Below are 18132 nucleotides of genomic sequence, written 5' to 3'. Positions count from 1 at the left end.
CACCCTAACCACTATGCCACCTGCTGGACCCAGCACTTCCATTTTCAAAAAAACAGTTTTGTGGGAGGAATGGATTTCTGTAAACATAATTTCTTCTTCTTCTATTATTTCATTTAACTTTATTTAACCTTATTTATTTATTCATTTTTATTTTTCTTTTATTTTTAAAGAATTATTTTAACTTTATTTTTTTTATTTATTTTTTTATTATTTATTTATTTTAATTTGACCAGAGAGAGAGAGAGAGAGAAAGCAAGCTGCCGGGTCCAGGACTCGAACCACAGTCAGCCATGTTGGAGTCTAGCACCTTAACCACCAAGCCACCTGCCAGCCCCTATTTATTCATTTTTAATTTGACCAGAGAGGGAGAGAGTGTGAGAGAGACAGGGAAAGTGAGAAAGCAAGCTGCCAGGTCTGGGACTCAAACTGCAGTTGCTATGTGGGAGTCTAGCGCCCTTAACCATCATGCCACCTACTGGCTTCTGCAAACACACTTTCTAAAGCATGTGCTACAAAGTGCTAATATGTTTTTAAAGAGAAAGATCATAAATTAAGGCCAATTGGCATGGTGCTTAAGGACACTGGACTTCCACATAGCTGTCCATGGTTCAAGTCCTAGATCTGGCAGCTTGCTTTCTCACTTTCCCTCCCTCTCTGTCTCTCTCTGGTCAAATTAAGAAATAATAATAATAGGGGTCGGCAGTTAGCATGGTGGTTGAGATGCTGGCCTCCCACATTGCTGACCACAGTTTGAGTCTTGGACCTGGAAGCTTGTTTTCCTACTTTCCCTTTCTCTCTCTCTGGTCAAATTAAACAAATAATAATGATAATAAACGAAAAAATCATTCTTTTTACAAAAGAAATAATAATAAAAAATAAAGTTAAGTAATTCTTAAAAAAAAGAGAGGTCATAAATAAGTTGAAAATTATATACAAACACACACACACAAACCACTAAAAAACACATAGTGCTTGCCAGATAGTGAAGGATACAGGAAGTAACTGCTAATGGGTACATGGTTTCTTCAAAGGTAATGAAAATGTTCCAGAATTAGATTGCAGTTTATTTTACAACTTTGTGGAGACACTAAAACCTACTGAACTGTACACTTTGAAAAGATGACTTTTTTTGTTAGAGGTTTTTGGCTGGAGAGAGAGACAGAGACAGTGAGAGGGAAAGTGAGAAATCACCCTTGAGGAAGGATGGCCATGTCACAATATTCTCCATTCTCCTCCCAGGATCTTGGGCACATACACGCACATGCCTGGAGTGATTTTTAAGCCACTGGGTCCAGGACTCAAACCAAGGTTGGCCATGTGGAGTCCAGCGATGTAATTACTATACGCATCTGCTGGTCCCAAAAAGTGACTTTTATTGTATGTGAATTGAATCTTACTTTTTTTTTTTGTTTAGATTACATGTTATAAACCATTTCTGCAACCCACAAATGAATCTTACTTTAAAGAAAACGAGTGACTTTGGGAATTTAGGAACTTATACCTAGGATTTCAAGAAGGATATTCCAGGGGACCGGCAAGTGGCGGTGGCGTGGTAGTTAAGGCGTTGGACACTCCCACATGGCCAACCATGATTCGAGTCCCAGACCTGGTGGCTTGCTTTCTCACTTTCCTCTCTCTCTCTCTCTCTCTCTCTTTCTGTATGTATGTGTGTGTGTGTGTGTCTAGTCAAATTAAAATAAATGAATGAATGAATAAATGAAATGGAATAAAATAATTTTTAAAAAGAAGGATATTCCAAAAGGTCACTGCATTCTTTTCTGAAAAGATGTCTGCACATTTACTTAAAGAAGAATGAGTAACATACACAAAATCCATGCCTTGTATGGAAAACCTATGCCAACAGATGGTGTGGTGCTTAAGGTGTTGGACTCCACGTGGCTGATAAGTACTGGCCCTGGTGGCTTACCTTCTCACTATCCCTCTCTCTCTCTCTGGTCAAATTTAATAATAATAATAATAAAATAAAATAATTCTTTAAAAACATAGTATAATTAATAATATCCTGGAAAACCTGCCGCCTCACACCAGTGCTTTACTCTTTCTAGGAGTAGCTTGTCTCTGTTTAAGATCTATGGTTATTGGACTAACTCAGCTGTATACTGGTAATGTGCCACTCAGCGATGCTGGATCCATATGGAAGACCAGATTTTAGTTCCCTGATCAACCTGTACACGCCACAGATGCCATGATCCTGGCTGGCAGGAAAGACAGGAGAGAGGATAGAAGAGAGTAAGGGGAAAACAGGGGGATGAGAGTAGTAATCATCCTCTCTCTAGTCTTCTCTCTCTCTCTCTTTGTTGGGTATGAGCTCACTCATGGGTGGGTGGCCACACTGTAATCCTGTCTTCTCCATTCTCCTCTCAGGATTTTGGACATGCATTTATATATACCTGGCATGATTTTCAAGCCACCTGGTCCAATACTTGAACTGTGGTTGAGCATGTAAGAATCCAGTGCCTTAATCACCACACCACTTGCTGCCCTCGAAATACATTTAAAAACTTTAAAAATCCAAGATTATTGGGGGTGAGAATCAATTTTTAGGGGCCCATCCTGATGCAAGAGAATCTGGAATATGTGACCCCTGGCCTGGACAGCAAGAACTCTGTACTATCAACAACTCTGTACTATGGAAGAAGCACCTGACTGAGCTGGCTGTCTGCCACATGAATTCAAGCGGTGGAGTCATACAGACCCCATCTATCAGTTAGGGTTCTAATAGAAAACAGATGGCACAATCAAATGAGATGACGCAAGGACAAATAATTGGCAAAGGGGAAAAATTCAAAGTTGAGAGTGTGGATAATGCAGGACCTCAGGGCTAGTAGAAGTGCCATAGGATTTAAATCATTCTGAGGGCAGGAATAAGTCTGCCATGGCAGTAGCACAGGTAAGGTAAAGAATGACTTTCTCTGGGGCTGGCAGGTGTCATGTTGATTAAGGGCTCTGGATTCCCACTTGGCGGACTACAGTTTGAGTCCTGAAACTGGTGCCTCGTTTTCTCACTTTCCCTCACTCACTCTCTCTCTCTGTCTCTTAAATTAAATAATAATAATAATAAAGTTAAATAAAAATAATTCTTTAAAAAGAAAAGAATGACTTCCTCAAATAGAAAAACTTGAATCAGACAGAACTGCATTCGAGTCCTATATTTGCCACTTACTGGTAAAATGGGACTTCTTTTTGTAAAGAATATTAAAACATACATTTAAATACTTCTCTAAATGTCATTCTCTAGTTTTCCATCTCTGGGCTGAGAGGCTAGAGGTTTACTGCCCCAGGACAAGTGAGGGCAGTCATTGGTCCCTTTTTGCAGGACACTTGGCTAGAGAACTAGGTAGAAGGTCTAGCCTGCAGCAATGCAGACCGGTATTCCTGCCTGCCCCTAAACCTTGCCATGCAGCTAGGGTGGGGAGGCAGTCAGCTGTGTGGAGTCGCAGGGGAGAAAAGAGGAAGTGAGATAGAGAAAAGGCAAGGACAGACACAAGGATCTTAATTTCCTCTCTTCAGACTTCAGCTATGGAGGGAATTAGTGCATCAAACATATTGAGGCAAGTGCTGATGGTAGGGGGAGGATCTCACCCTGTTTCCTGTTTTAGGACTCTTGAGATAAGTTGATAATCTGACAGTAAGCTTTCCTTGGGGTATGACTGTGTCCCAGAAGTTTCCTCAAACCTCAGTCCTTCCTCAAAGTCAGAATATAGCTGAGCTAAGTGTCAGCAGGTCTTCCACGTGTAAAGCTCCTAGGAAATACCAGTGTTGAGTGGTTCAGCTATGTAAAGATCTCCTGAGGACCTTGTCGAACTTTGAAAAGGTCTACACAGCCATCTTCATGCCTAGAGATCTTAGAACGGTTCATACTTCCTGCCCTTCTTCCTTGCTCCAGCCCTTCCCTCGACCCCTGACTCCCTCCCTCACCCCATCTGAGATGATGTAAGCATGGAGTTTCTCAGAAGCAGAGGACTGGGCCAAATGCTTTTGAGGTTTCTTCCTGCTTTATAATTCAGAAAAGATACTGAATTATTTACTTTTTTATAGTCTACAACCACATTTTTCAGTCACTTGCTTGACCTTCTATTTACACATTCTCCTTTGCCTTGCAGTTTCTAAAAAGGAAAGTCAGATAAGACATGTATCTCCTCATTTTAAAGCTTATTGACAACATACACTAAATTCTAAATGATTAAAAATATTTATTTGCCCCTTTTGTATTTAACAGGGTTAACTGAAATTTCAGTGTCTTCAATCTTCATATCTCTTCCTTCTTCCTCCTTCAACCTTGCATTGGCAGTCTCTCTCTCTTTTTTATAAATTTGCGTGCACTCACCAGAGAAAGAGAAAAGAATGAGAAAGCAGATGTTTGTATGCATGCCTGTAATCCAGGTTGGATGAGACTAGGAGTGGATCATGGCATGAAGACGCTATTGCCTGTTTCTGTCTCTATTTCTGTCTCCTTTTCAAAAGAAATAAATGAATAAACTTTTAAAACATTTGCTAGTCAGCTGGCTTTGAGATTATTCTGGTTTACATGGGTGAGCCCAATATAATCACATGGGTTCTTTTAAGTGGGAGAGGGAGGCAGAAAGGGAGACCAAAAGATGGCAGGCAGTGTGAGAAAGATTAGGCCCAACATAGCTGGCTTTGAAGACAGAAGTGGGCCATCAGTCAGGGAATGGGCCAGCCTCTAGAAGCTGGAAAAGATAAGGAAACAGATTCTTCCTTAGAGTCTCCAGAAGGAATGCAGCCTTGCCAACAACTTGATCTTAGCCCTTTGATTTTAGTGAAAATATCAGACCTCTAGAACTGTACAATAATAAATTTGTGTTGTTTTAAGCCACTAAATTGGTGATAATTTGTTACAGCAGTAATAAAAAGGGAATATACATGGCATTACTCAATTCTGTAAGCTATTCTAGGATCCCTCCAAAAAACTTCTTCTTTACTTAAACTGTTAGAAGTATAAATTGCAGGACCAGCAGTTAGTGTAATGGCTATGTCACTGGACTCCCATGTAGTCGACTGCAGTTCGAGTTCCAGACCCAGTGACTTAAACTCACACCGGGCACGTATGCGTGCGTGCCCAAGATTCCAAGAGGAGAAGGGATTGCAGCGTGACCATCCCCCCTGGGGGGTGATTTCTTGCTTTCTGTCTCTCTGTCTCTCTCTGTCTCTATGGCGAGCGCACGCGCCCTATAGCAAAAACCTCTCTTAAAAAAAAAAGTATAAATTGGATTTTTGGTCTCTCTCAACTCAGGATCTCTCATTATAAAACGAGATTTTTTGGGCCAACAGGTAGCATGGTGGTTAAGGCACTGGGACCTCCCACATTGCTAACTGCAGTCGGAGTCCTAGACCTGGTGGCTTGTTTTTGCTCTATCCCACCTTTCTCTTTGTGTCTCTCTCTGGTGAATACACATATCAAATTAATAACATTAAATAAATCTTTTTCTAAAAAATTATTACTATTTTTAAAATTTGCCAGAGAGAAAGGGAAAGTGAGAAAGCAAGCCACCTGATCTGGGACTCAAACCACAGATGGCCATGTGGGAATCCAGCACCTTAACCACCACAAGACCTGCTGGTCCCCAAATTAAATAAATCTTAAAAAAAAAAGGGGGGGATTTATCCCCAGAGATAGAAATCATATTTCCAAAAATAAAATACAGCAAAAGCTAGGGCAACCATAAGGCTTATCTCTTTTGTTTCCTTTTAGGATTTACTATTCTGAGCTGCTTGTTCTCCAGGAACTAAAACTACAAGGGGACTTCAAAGAGTTCATGAAAAATGGAATTAAAGTAAGAGTTTATTTTGGTGTAAAAAAGGTTTAAAATCTTGGGCTAGCCCTATAGCACAGTGGTTAAAGGAGCTGGATCCCACAGGCTGCTTGCAATTCAAGTCCCAGCCTGGCTACCTGGAATACACACTGGGCATGTATGTGTGTGTATATGCCCAAAATCCTCACAGGATGGAAAAAAGAGAAAAAGGATTTCAGCATGACCACAACCCATTGGGAGGGGTACTTTCTTTCTGGTGAGCATACACACCCTTTGGCAATAACTAAATAAATACAAATTAAAGAATCAACAATGTTTTAAAATATTGAAATCCATCCATAGCTTTTTCATAATGCACCATTTTCCACAGTTTTTTGAAGACTCCTTGTTTCACATATTTTTTCCCAGTTTGAAAAGTTTAAAGGCAGGATAGCAAATGTAGTTCCTGTTACTCCATCATGGTTTTAAAAAAAAAGACAGAAGTTGCAGGAGTTATTTTTTCTTTCTTTCTTTCTTTTTTTTTAAATGATTATTTATTTATTTATTTAAAATTTGACGAGATGCAGACAGAGAGAGGGAGAAAAGGAAAAACAAGAAAGCAAGCTGTCAGATCCAGGATTTGAACCATGCCGGCCATGTGGGAGCCTAGCGCCTTAACCACCATGCCACCTGCCAGCCCCAGGAGCCACATTCCAATTATAGATTGTGCTACTTTGCCCTTGAGCAAGTTAGTTAACCTCTCAGATCTTACTACCTCAAACAATTTAAATGACATATACAATGTATATGTATGATAGACAAGTCAGCTTTACGGATGTTGCCGAGTCCTAAATTCAGTTTAGTTCAAATGCCCATCCCCAGTTTCTGGGGGGATAGATATCCTAGGGTTTCATTTCCTCTTGTTGTCCTCTGATTCTGAGGTCACCTTTCCAGCTACACTACAGCTCCACTGCCCAGTGTCTCCCCTCTCTTTTCTCCACCTTGACCTCCCACTGGCATCTGCCTCTGCGTCTTCTCTCTGAAGCGCCACTTATACCCACTGTGTTATTGTTATAGACAGAAGAAAGCCACAGAGGGGATGACATTCTAGGGCAGACTGACCTCAAACGGACTTTAACCTTTAGAAATTTAACAGTCCCTGGGTCATTCCCTATTATGGAAGAACCATACTGTGCCTATTCCATTCAGGCTACAGGATCTGGGCATTGTGCTGAGTCCCACTCAAGGTCACTGCTGGCCCATATAGTGTTTTTCTGCACATTTGGAAATGACCACACCACCTTCAGGAGGCCTCGCAACTCCCAACTTCACAGCTGCAAATGGGCCAATGTGCAGCCACAGTGTCCCCTCATTTTGCTAATTTCCTGTTTTCAATCTCTCAAAACCTCATCCATTTCTTGAAGAAAAGTTTAGTAGTTCTCTCTCTCTCTCTCTCTTTTTTAAACTGGCTCCAGGTCAACAAACTTATTCTCCAAGGGCCTGATCTTCATAATTAATTTTTAAATGGGCTCCTAAACTACAATAGTTCTAACTAACACAGCGGTTAGTTTTGAATTTTTCACATGCTACATAGATACCATGAGGGTGATAGGGATGAGTTATTAACAACAGCCTTTAGTAAATAAGTTATTATTTACTATATTATTATTTATATATTATTATAAATTTAAGTTATTATATAGAGAAAAATATTGTCCTTTTTATAAAAATAAATGGTCTTTTCTGAGACATGTAAGAGAGTGAATGTTATAACTTTGTTCACTACAGAATAGAAACTAGAGTCTCCAAAGTACTAAGCTCTCAAAATTAAAAGTGCTTAACTCTGCAGATACATTTTATAAATGTATGAGTATGGCAGGAAGCCAGCAAATTCCTGAAAGACAGGATGTCAGCCTAGCTTTATGAAGCATATGTATTGTCAGAGTCATCACATTCGCTGGCAGACCAAGGGGAAGCAAAAGACCTGGGCCGCATCTTCAATGTGATGTGTTTCCATAATTCAAAGATCCACTGACAGCAAAACAAAACAAAGGGGAAATAAACAAGCAAACAAAAGGACGACGTTTTAAGTGTTCATACCAACTATAAGCTGCATCCTGATTTCAAAAGAAAATTGAGGAGGGGGTCAGCAGGTGGCATTGGTAGTTAAAGTGCTGGACGCTCCCACAATGGTCAACCACTGTTCGAGTCTTGGACCTGGTGGCTTGCTTTCTCACTTTCCTTGTCTCTGTGTGTTTGTCTTTCTCTGGTCAAATGAAAATGATTGAATGAATAAATAAAAATAAATAAATAATTCTAAAAAAGAAAGAAAGAAAATTGGGGGGAACCAGCCAGAGGTGTGGTGGCTAAGGTTGCTCGATCCCTCATGACTGATCACATGGTTTGAGTCCTGGACCTGTGGTTTGAAAAACATACCAGGTGCATGTGGATGCATGCTCAAAATCCCAAATGGAGGGGAAAATGGAGGAGAAGGAACTGAGGCATGACCATTCCCCATGGGGGGGTACTTTTGCACTTTTTCTCTCCAGTGAGTGCATGTGCTCTCTAGCATATTAAAAAAGAAAGGAAAGGAAAAGAAAAAAAAATATATTTTTGTTTACATGGTCCATGACTGAGAGAGAGGCAGATAGACACAGTGCTATCAACAGGGTCTTCATGTGACAGGATCTACCCCTAGCTTTAGTTAGCCTAGACCATGAAAACGTGAATGTTCTTCAGACTGAAGGAAGTCTTTAGACATGAACCTGAAACCCTCCCATGTGGGTCAGACTCACAGAGCATTGCATTTTACTGTTGTGCTACTGTCCAAGCTGGATCCCACATGGCTAATTAAGGCTTGAATCCTGGCCCTGGTGGTTGAAAAAACATGGTGTGTGTGTGTGCCCAAAATCCTGACAGAAAGGAAAAAAATTGCAGCATGACCATGCTCCATTGGGGGAGTCCTTTGTCTCTCTTACTCTGGTGAGCATAATATGTACCCTCTGGAAATTAAAAAAAAAAAAAAATAGAGGTGCTTATGAAAAAAGAAATGCCTCTGGGGTCAAGGGGCAGTGTGGTAGTTAAGGTGCTGGACTCCCACAAGGCTGATCACAGTTTGAGTCCTGGACCCAGTGGCTCCAAAATCACCCCCACTGGGTGAGTGTACATGCCCAAAATCCTGGGAAGAGAATGGAGGAGAAGGGATTGTGGCGTGACCATCCCCACCCCACCCCTGACCTGGGGATGGTTTCTCACTTTCCCTCTCACTGTATCTCTCTGGCAAGTACAAGCACCTTATGGCAAAAACCTGAAAAAAGAAAGGATCACCTCTATTGAGTATCACAGGAAAGGCAGAGACTAAAATGACATCTTTTTTTTAAAGAGAGATTTTTGTCATAGGACGCTTATGCTTGCCAGAGAGACAGAAAGTGAGAATCGTCCCCTGGGATGGTCACCCCACAATCCCTTCTCCTCCATTCTCCTCTTGGGCCGCATCTTCAATGTGATGTGTTTCCATAATTCAAAGATCCACTGACAGCAACACAAAACAAAGGGGAAATAAACAAGCAAACAACAGGACGACGTTTTAAGTGTTCATACCAACTATAAGCTGCATCCTGATTTCAAAAGAAAATTGAGGAGGGGGTCAGCAGGTGGCATTGGTAGTTAAAGTGCTGGACGCTCCCACAATGGTCAACCACTGTTCGAGTCTTGGACCTGGTGGCTTGCTTTCTCACTTTCCTTGTCTCTGTGTGTTTGTCTTTCTCTGGTCAAATGAAAATGATTGAATGAATAAATAAAAATAAATAAATAATTCTAAAAAAGAAAGAAAGAAAATTGGGGGGAACCAGCCAGAGGTGTGGTGGCTAAGGTTGCTCGATCCCTCATGACTGATCACATGGTTTGAGTCCTGGACCTGTGGTTTGAAAAACATACCAGGTGCATGTGGATGCATGCTCAAAATCCCAAATGGAGGGGAAAATGGAGGAGAAGGAACTGAGGCATGACCATTCCCCATGGGGGGGTACTTTTGCACTTTTTCTCTCCAGTGAGTGCATGTGCTCTCTAGCATATTAAAAAAGAAAGGAAAGGAAAAGAAAAAAAAATATATTTTTGTTTACATGGTCCATGACTGAGAGAGAGGCAGATAGACACAGTGCTATCAACAGGGTCTTCATGTGACAGGATCTACCCCTAGCTTTAGTTAGCCTAGACCATGAAAACGTGAATGTTCTTCAGACTGAAGGAAGTCTTTAGACATGAACCTGAAACCCTCCCATGTGGGTCAGACTCACAGAGCATTGCATTTTACTGTTGTGCTACTGTCCAAGCTGGATCCCACATGGCTAATTAAGGCTTGAATCCTGGCCCTGGTGGTTGAAAAAACATGGTGTGTGTGTGTGCCCAAAATCCTGACAGAAAGGAAAAAAATTGCAGCATGACCATGCTCCATTGGGGGAGTCCTTTGTCTCTCTTACTCTGGTGAGCATAATATGTACCCTCTGGAAATTAAAAAAAAAAAAAAATAGAGGTGCTTATGAAAAAAGAAATGCCTCTGGGGTCAAGGGGCAGTGTGGTAGTTAAGGTGCTGGACTCCCACAAGGCTGATCACAGTTTGAGTCCTGGACCCAGTGGCTCCAAAATCACCCCCACTGGGTGAGTGTACATGCCCAAAATCCTGGGAAGAGAATGGAGGAGAAGGGATTGTGGCGTGACCATCCCCACCCCACCCCTGACCTGGGGATGGTTTCTCACTTTCCCTCTCACTGTATCTCTCTGGCAAGTACAAGCACCTTATGGCAAAAACCTGAAAAAAGAAAGGATCACCTCTATTGAGTATCACAGGAAAGGCAGAGACTAAAATGACATCTTTTTTTTAAAGAGAGATTTTTGTCATAGGACGCTTATGCTTGCCAGAGAGACAGAAAGTGAGAATCGTCCCCTGGGATGGTCACCCCACAATCCCTTCTCCTCCATTCTCCTCTTGGGATTTTGGGCATGCATGCACACGCACTCGACATGAGTTTTAAGCTGCCAGGTCTGAGACTCGAACCATGCGGGAGCCTAGCAACATAAGGATTATGCCATCTAGTGGTCCTATGAGACTTAAATAACTTCTGTGGGACCAGGAATTGGCGTAGTGGTTCAGGTGCTGGACTCTCACATGGCTGCCTGCAGTTCAAGTCCTGGACCTGGCAGCTCACTTTCTCACTTTCTCTTTTGCTTTGGTCTCTCTGTTATCAAATTAAAAATTAAATAATAACAACAAATAAAAGTAAATTAAAAGATAACTTTAAAATTTTTTTCTGTGTTCCTTTGTTTTCTTCTAGAATCTGGGTGAGCATATAGATTTCCCAGCTCTAATTGCTGGCTGAAAAAAGATTCAGTTCCATTCCCATTCTACTCCTCCATCACAACTCAGATACCTCTGTCAAATGGTTTTAATTCTGTCAAACTGTTTTTACCTAGTTGAATTTTGTGGCTTTATAACAGATAATAATTTCAATTGTCTTCTTATAATTTCCCATAGTTTTCCTTAAAGTGAATGTTCTTTATTTTGTTATTATTATTTTTTTTATTGCCAGAAGACATATGTGCTGACCAGCAAGAGACAGAGAGAAAAAGCACCCTTCCATCGGGTGTGGTCACATCCCAATCACTTCTCCTCCATATCTCCATCCCATCGGGAATTTGGGCATGCATGTACATGTGCCCAGAATGTTTTTCAGGCTTCTAGATTCAGGATTTGAATGTGGTTAGCCATGTGGGATCCAGTTCCCTTAACCACTGTGCTATGGAGCTGGCCCCATTTGCTATCTAGATCACTTTCCACCCTTTCTCATCCTGCTCTGTAGGACTACTGGCTTGTATGGACAAATCCAATGACTTTGACCACCAATTTAATTCAACCAGCAAAGATGCCCACTGGAGACCAGAAGAAAAGAGGACAATGAGGATGGTGTTATTACTGTCCAACCTTATCCCTGAAAGGTGGCCTTGAGCTGGGTGGGCCTTTTCCAAAGGTCATAATTTCTCTCAAGGAAGTTCTCCTTCTATGCTCTCTGGAGAGACTATTCTCTCCCTTCATCTTTTCAGGACTTTCTGGTAAAAGTTCTGACACTGCTATCCTTTGGGGGTTCCCTAGACAGTCACTCCTCACTTAACAATCTACCTGTTTAACAATCCCTGGGGCTTATGACCAGTTCTCCAACATGGGGAACCCCCTTTCTCATTTGTGAGTCTGAGGAAGCCCCTCTCCATTTTGTATCATTCCCGAAGTCAGTTAATATTCACTACAGGAGCCTTTTCCATCACTCAAGACTATATATTTCTTTCTCTTTTTTTTTGGAGAGGTTTTTGCTATAGGGCACTTGTGCTTGCCAGATAGACAGAGAGAGACAGAGAGACAGAAAGCGAGAAATCACCCCCCCAGGGTGGGTGGCTATGCTGCAATCCCTTCTCCTCCATTCTCCTCTCGGGATCTTGGGCACACACGCACACGCGCCTGGCATGAGTTTAAGCCACCGGGTCCGGGACTCGAACCGCGGTCGACTACATGGGAGTCCAGCAACATAGCGATTACGCTAACTGCTGGTCCCTAAGACTATATATTTCATTCATAAATTTGTACTTTATTGTGCACCCATAGTAGTATTCACAGTAAATAAAACAATTATGCCAGATTTATATTATTGTATTTTAATGGGTCTTGCTGCTTTCTGGTGCCTATCTAATGTATGCTTTTTGTATGGGTAAAATTACATTATTCTAGTGTGGTGTTGATATCTATTCAATGTGGTGCATAATATCTACTGAAAAAATGCATCCCTATGGTGTCATGACAGAAAGAGAGAAAGAGAATGAAAGTGGGAAATCACTTCCCAGAGAGGATGACCATGCCATATCCATCCACCATTTTCCTTTTGGGATTTAAGGCATGCACACACATGCACTTGGTGTGTCTTTCAAGCCACTGGGTCTGGGACACAAACTGTGAAGTAAGTCATGTGGAATCAATCTACCTGCCTTAGCCACCACTTCACCAGTTGGCTCTAAACATATTTTTAAAATCTAATTATAAATTAGTTCATAAAACAGTGTTTCATGGAATATCTACTGAGCCAGAAAAAAAGACTCAATTTCTCCTGTTATACAGTCACTCAACAATCAACACAGAAGACTTCTATGACCAAATGTGTATATGACTTTTCTCCCCCACACACCAAACAAGCAATCAATTTTGTATGAGACAACAGCCGGGCATCCTCTAATCCAATCTCGTGATACACTTTATCTGGAGATAACATCATATCCCAAGGTTGAGGGCTCAGGCCCACAACACCCACATTAGACACCAGCAGTAAGTCTAGGCCTTCAGTACTTCTTTATTCTTTAAAAAAATGTATTTAATTCCACTTGTTATTATTATTTTTTTTAATTTGAGCAGAGACAGAAAGAGAGAGAGAAAGAGAGAAAGCAAGTCACTAGGTCCAGGACTCAAACTACAACTGGCCATGTAGGAATCCAGCGCCTTTAACCACCACACCACCTGCTGGCCACCAGGAACCATGAATGAAAATCGAAATGTATATCGTAATATCATGGCTACCTAAAGTTGGGCTCAGAGGGCAGGGACATGGACAAATAAATCTGCATAGAAATAAAAGAGAAACAAACAACAATGCGACAGAAAGAGCAAAGGGTTTGAAACAAAGAGATATCCCTTTGACTTCCAGATCAGCTATTTACAATGAAGTATTATAAATAGTTGATTTTTCTTTTTCTGTTTTATTTTGCTTTAGTTTTGCTACAGGGCACATGTGCTCAGAGAGAGAGAGAGAGAGAGAGAGTGAGAGAGAAAGTGCCCTCTGGGGGAAAGGCCATCACAATCCTGTCTAAATTCTCCTCTCGGGATTTTGGCATATGCACACGTGCCCAGCGTGATTCCCAAGCCACTGGGTCTGAGACTAGAACCACACAGAAGGCCATGCGGGATTCAGCTGCCTTAACCACCACACCACTGCCTGGCTCCCTCATTTTTCTTAGCTGTATGTAAACTGAGGGTTTTAAAGTAGATTAGTGGCTGTCAATCTGTATTCCACAAAAGCCCACCGTGCTGTAGACGTACCTCAATGTAAACCAACCTGCAGAGAAAGGATGGAGGAAAGAGATACATCCCCATCTCTGCTTCAGCAAGGATGGTCTGTTGCTCTCTACTTATGGGTAACATAATGACCAAAGATGTAACTCAGTAACCCAGACCTTGGGAAATCTACCAAGGGCAGACTTTTGTTTTGAAGATTCCTGAGGTCATATGTGTAAGATGGGATATTCCAGCTGCCATTCCTCTATGGAAAGGTGAAGTGTGTGTGTGTGTGTGTGTGTGTGTGTGTGTTCGAGTTTCTACCCTTTGTGTGTATAAACACTGGGTGGGGAAGAACATCCTTCCTCCCTCTTCTAGGACACACTGCAGGTTCAGTAGTGGCGAAGACAATCCAAGGCAATGCTGGAAGTGATGAAAAACATTCCACATTCCCAGCAGAAGCCAGTAGGCAACCCAAAAGGAGGACCAGGTCCCAGAGTAGGCCTGCTGCAGTTCAGGGATCCCAAGTTTGCCCTCTGGAGTTCAGGCATGTATTACACACAGGCATTCTGGGGAGGGGAAAAAAAGATATGCTCCTGGGATGCAGAGTCAGAGTTGCTTAGTTTTAGTGATAAAAGGAATGTGATTATATATTGGATACATGTGGGTCCCCACAGTCCAGGCCAGCTAAGATTCAGTGACTTGAGGCATGGGGACCATGTTGGGTTGCCTGTGTCCCTCTGCCTCTGTCTCTCATTATATAATAAGTTAAATAAATAGATGACTAAGTTTTAGATCCCTATCCAGTAGAAATAGCACATATTTATGACATGTAGACAATGTATGGGGCATAACAGGTACTCAATAATTGCTTGTGGAATAGATAAATGAATGACTGCCTGAAAATATGTGTGGAATATGTTAAAAACATGTATGAAGGGCTGGCCCCATAGCCTAGTGCTTAAAGGGACTCAGACCCCACAAGATTGACTGGTCCTAGAGGATTGAAAAACATCCTGGGTGAGTGGGTGTGCAAGCCTGAAATCCTGAGAGGATGGAGAAATGAAAGAGAAGGGGTTATGGTGTGAACACACCCCGTGGGGGGGTGCTTTCTCCTTCTCCCTCTCTGTCTGTCTTTCTCTAGCCAGCATGCATGCCCTCTGGCAATTAAAACAAAACAAAACAAAAATACGTGTATGAAAAGCAGTGAGTGGGTCTACATTAGAAGTTCCTGTTAGCTCTGATGGTCGAGGAGTGTGGACATACCTGCATTTGCCAGGTCCTTGGAAGTCCTTTGAGGACTGTCAGGAAGGGCCGCTGGCTATCAGCAAGAAGAAAAGTAGGGAAATAAAAAGAATAGAAAATTCAAACTTCAAATGATGTATATTTTTCTCTTTGTCTTTGGCAAGTTCTTTTAGATTTTTTAAATTTTATTTTCATTACTTTTACTTTTTTTTTTAATTGCCAGAGGCTGCATGCGCTCACCAGAGAGAGACAGAGACTTAGATAGACACACTTTCTCTTACACACACATACACACGTATTATTTCAAAAATTTGAGTCCTCCTGGGACCAGCAGTTAGCATAATGGCTATGTCGCTGGACTCCCATGTAGTCGACTGCGGTTCAAGTCCCGGACCTGGTGGCTTAAACTCACGCCGTGTGCGTGCGTGCATGCGTCTCCAAGATCCCGAGAGGATAATAGAGGAGAAGGGATTGCAGAGTGGCCATCCCCTCTGGGGGGGAGGTGATTTCTTGCTTTATATCTCTCTGTCTCTCTCTGTCTGGCGAGCGCACATGCCCTATAGCAAAACCTCTACAAAAAAAAGAAAAAAAAATTTTGAGTCCTCTTGAAATATTAGACAGTAGAGGGCAGTCTAGGCTTTATAGAAAGCCTAGGCAGAAAATGTACAGATATCCTTCCAGAAGTCAAGTCTTTGCCTTAACCTTTTACATTCAGTCAGATACTTTAACCTTATTATAACTTGTCTATTGGATGACTGTAGAATTATTTTTTTCTGAAATAAAAAACAAAGTTTCAGATGCAAATAGCCATATTAATTAATATACTATTACACTAATAAATTTAAAATAATTTCAAAGAACTAGATGATGGCACAGTGGTAAATGTGTTGCTTTGCAAGGCTGACCCACATGGGAAAGATAAGCATTAGGAAACCTCCCTGACTGCACTGGATAGCCACATGCCCATGATCAGGCTGGTTGAAGCTGGGAGTGGATCATGGTATCAAGATGTCAAGACCCTGCTGGGGAGGCTGTCTGTCTGTCTCCTTTTTTTGCTCATGTGAGAAATAAATAATTAAAATAATGATAATTTCAAGAGAACGAAAAAACACATACTAAGCAAAAATATTTTCAAAATATGTATCTAATAAGGACTGTACAAAGAACTCTTAAAATGCAACAGTAAGAACGTGAACAACCCAATTAAAAAATGGCCAAATTGGGACCAGCAGTTGGCATAATGACTATGTTGCTGGACTCCCATGTAGTCGACCATGGATCAAGTCCCAGACCTGGTGACTTAAACTTATACCAGGTGCGCATGCATGCATGCCCAAGATCCCAAGAGGAGAATGGAGGAGAAGGGATTGCAGCATGGTCAACCCTTCTGGGGGGTGATTTATCACTTTCTGTCTCTCTGTCTCTCTCTGTCTCTCTGGCGAGCGCACATGCCCTATAGCAAAAACATCTCCCCCCAAAAATGAGCAAATTAAAAATGATCTGAACAGAGGCCAGCAGATGCCATGGTGGTTAAGATACTGGATTCCCATATGGCTGACTGCGGTTCAAGTGATTTCTCACTTTCCCTCTCTCTGGAGAGCACATACACTCTATGGCAAAAACCGAAAAAAAAAAAAATTTCAAACACCAGACCAAAGAAGTTATACAGATGGCAAGTAAGTGTATGAACAGATGCTCCACCACATCAAATGTTATCAGATAAATGCAAATTAAGCAACAATGAGATAAAGTATACACCTATTAAAATGGCCAAAGTCCAGAACAATGACAACACCAAATGCTGGTGAGGACGTAGAACAACAGGAACTCTCACTGCTGGTGGGAATGTAAAATGACACGGTCACTTTGGAAGACAATCAGGCTCAATATTGCTGTGAACTTAAATGTACTCTAAAAAATGAATGTCTATTAAAAAAAAAAAAAACTAATGTCCTTGGGACCAGGAGATGGCATAATGGTTATGTCCTTTGCTGGACTCCCACATAATTGACCTTGGTTCAAGTTCTGGAGCCAACAGCTTAAAAATCTCACACATGCCCAAAATCCTGAGAGGAGAGTAGAGAAGGGATTGTGGTATGGCCATCTCCTTTGGGGGCGTGATTTCTTGCTTTCTGTCAGTCTCTCTGGTGAGTACACGCACCTTATAGCAAAAATCTCTCTTGAGACCCGCAGATGGCGTAATGGTTACATTGTGGACTCCCACGTAGTTGACTGTGGTTTGAGTCCCGGATCTGGTGACTTAAAACTCACACTGGGTGCATATGTGTGTGTGTATGTGTGTGTGTGTGTGTGTGTGTGTGTGTGTGCACACGCGTGCGCGCCCAAGATCCCAAGAGGAGAATGGAGGAGAAGGCATTACAGTGTGGCTATCTCTGCTAGGGAGTAATTTCTTGCTTTATGTCTCTCTGTCTCTCTCTGTCTTTCTAGTGAGTGCACGTACCCTTTAGCAAAAGTTTAAAAAAAAAAAAAATCTCGGGGGCTTTCTGCCTGTGGACGCCGCCGGGGAAGCATCGTTGAACTCTCTCTTCTCACTGCCATCATGTCTAAGTCTGAGTCTCCCAAAGAGCCGGAACAGCTGCGGAAACCCTTTATTGGAGGATTGAGCTTTGAAACAACCGATGAGAGCCTGAGGAGTCATCTTGAGCAATGGGGAACGCTCACAGACTGCGTGGTAATGTGAGATCCAAACACCAAGCGCTCCAGGGGCTTTGGGTTTGTCATGTATGCCACTGTGGAGGAGGTAGATGCAGCCATGAATGCAAGGCCACACAAGGTGGATGGAAGAGTTGCGGAACCAAAGAGGGCTGTCTCAAGAGAAGACTCTCAAAGACCGGGTGCCCACTTAACTGTGAAAAAGATATTTGTTGGTGGCATTAAAGAAGACACTGAAGAACATCACCTAAGAGATTATTTTGAACAGTATGGTAAAATCGAAGTGATTGAAATCATGACTGACCGTGGCAGTGGCAAGAAGAGGGGCTTTGCTTTTGTGACCTTTGATGATCATGA

General features: G+C 41.9%; 1 pseudogene; it reads left to right on the top strand.

The window, feature by feature from the left end:
* The first annotated feature begins 17647 nt into the window (after positions 1 to 17647).
* LOC106735276 (heterogeneous nuclear ribonucleoprotein A1-like) overlaps positions 17648 to 18132 on the top strand; it is a 6120-nt pseudogene continuing 5635 nt past the window's right edge.

This window comes from Tupaia chinensis, unplaced genomic scaffold (assembly GCF_000334495.1).
Source record: "Tupaia chinensis unplaced genomic scaffold, TupChi_1.0 Scaffold000350_1, whole genome shotgun sequence".
NCBI lineage: Eukaryota > Metazoa > Chordata > Mammalia > Scandentia > Tupaiidae > Tupaia > Tupaia belangeri.
This window is presented reverse-complemented; position numbering and strand designations above follow the sequence as displayed.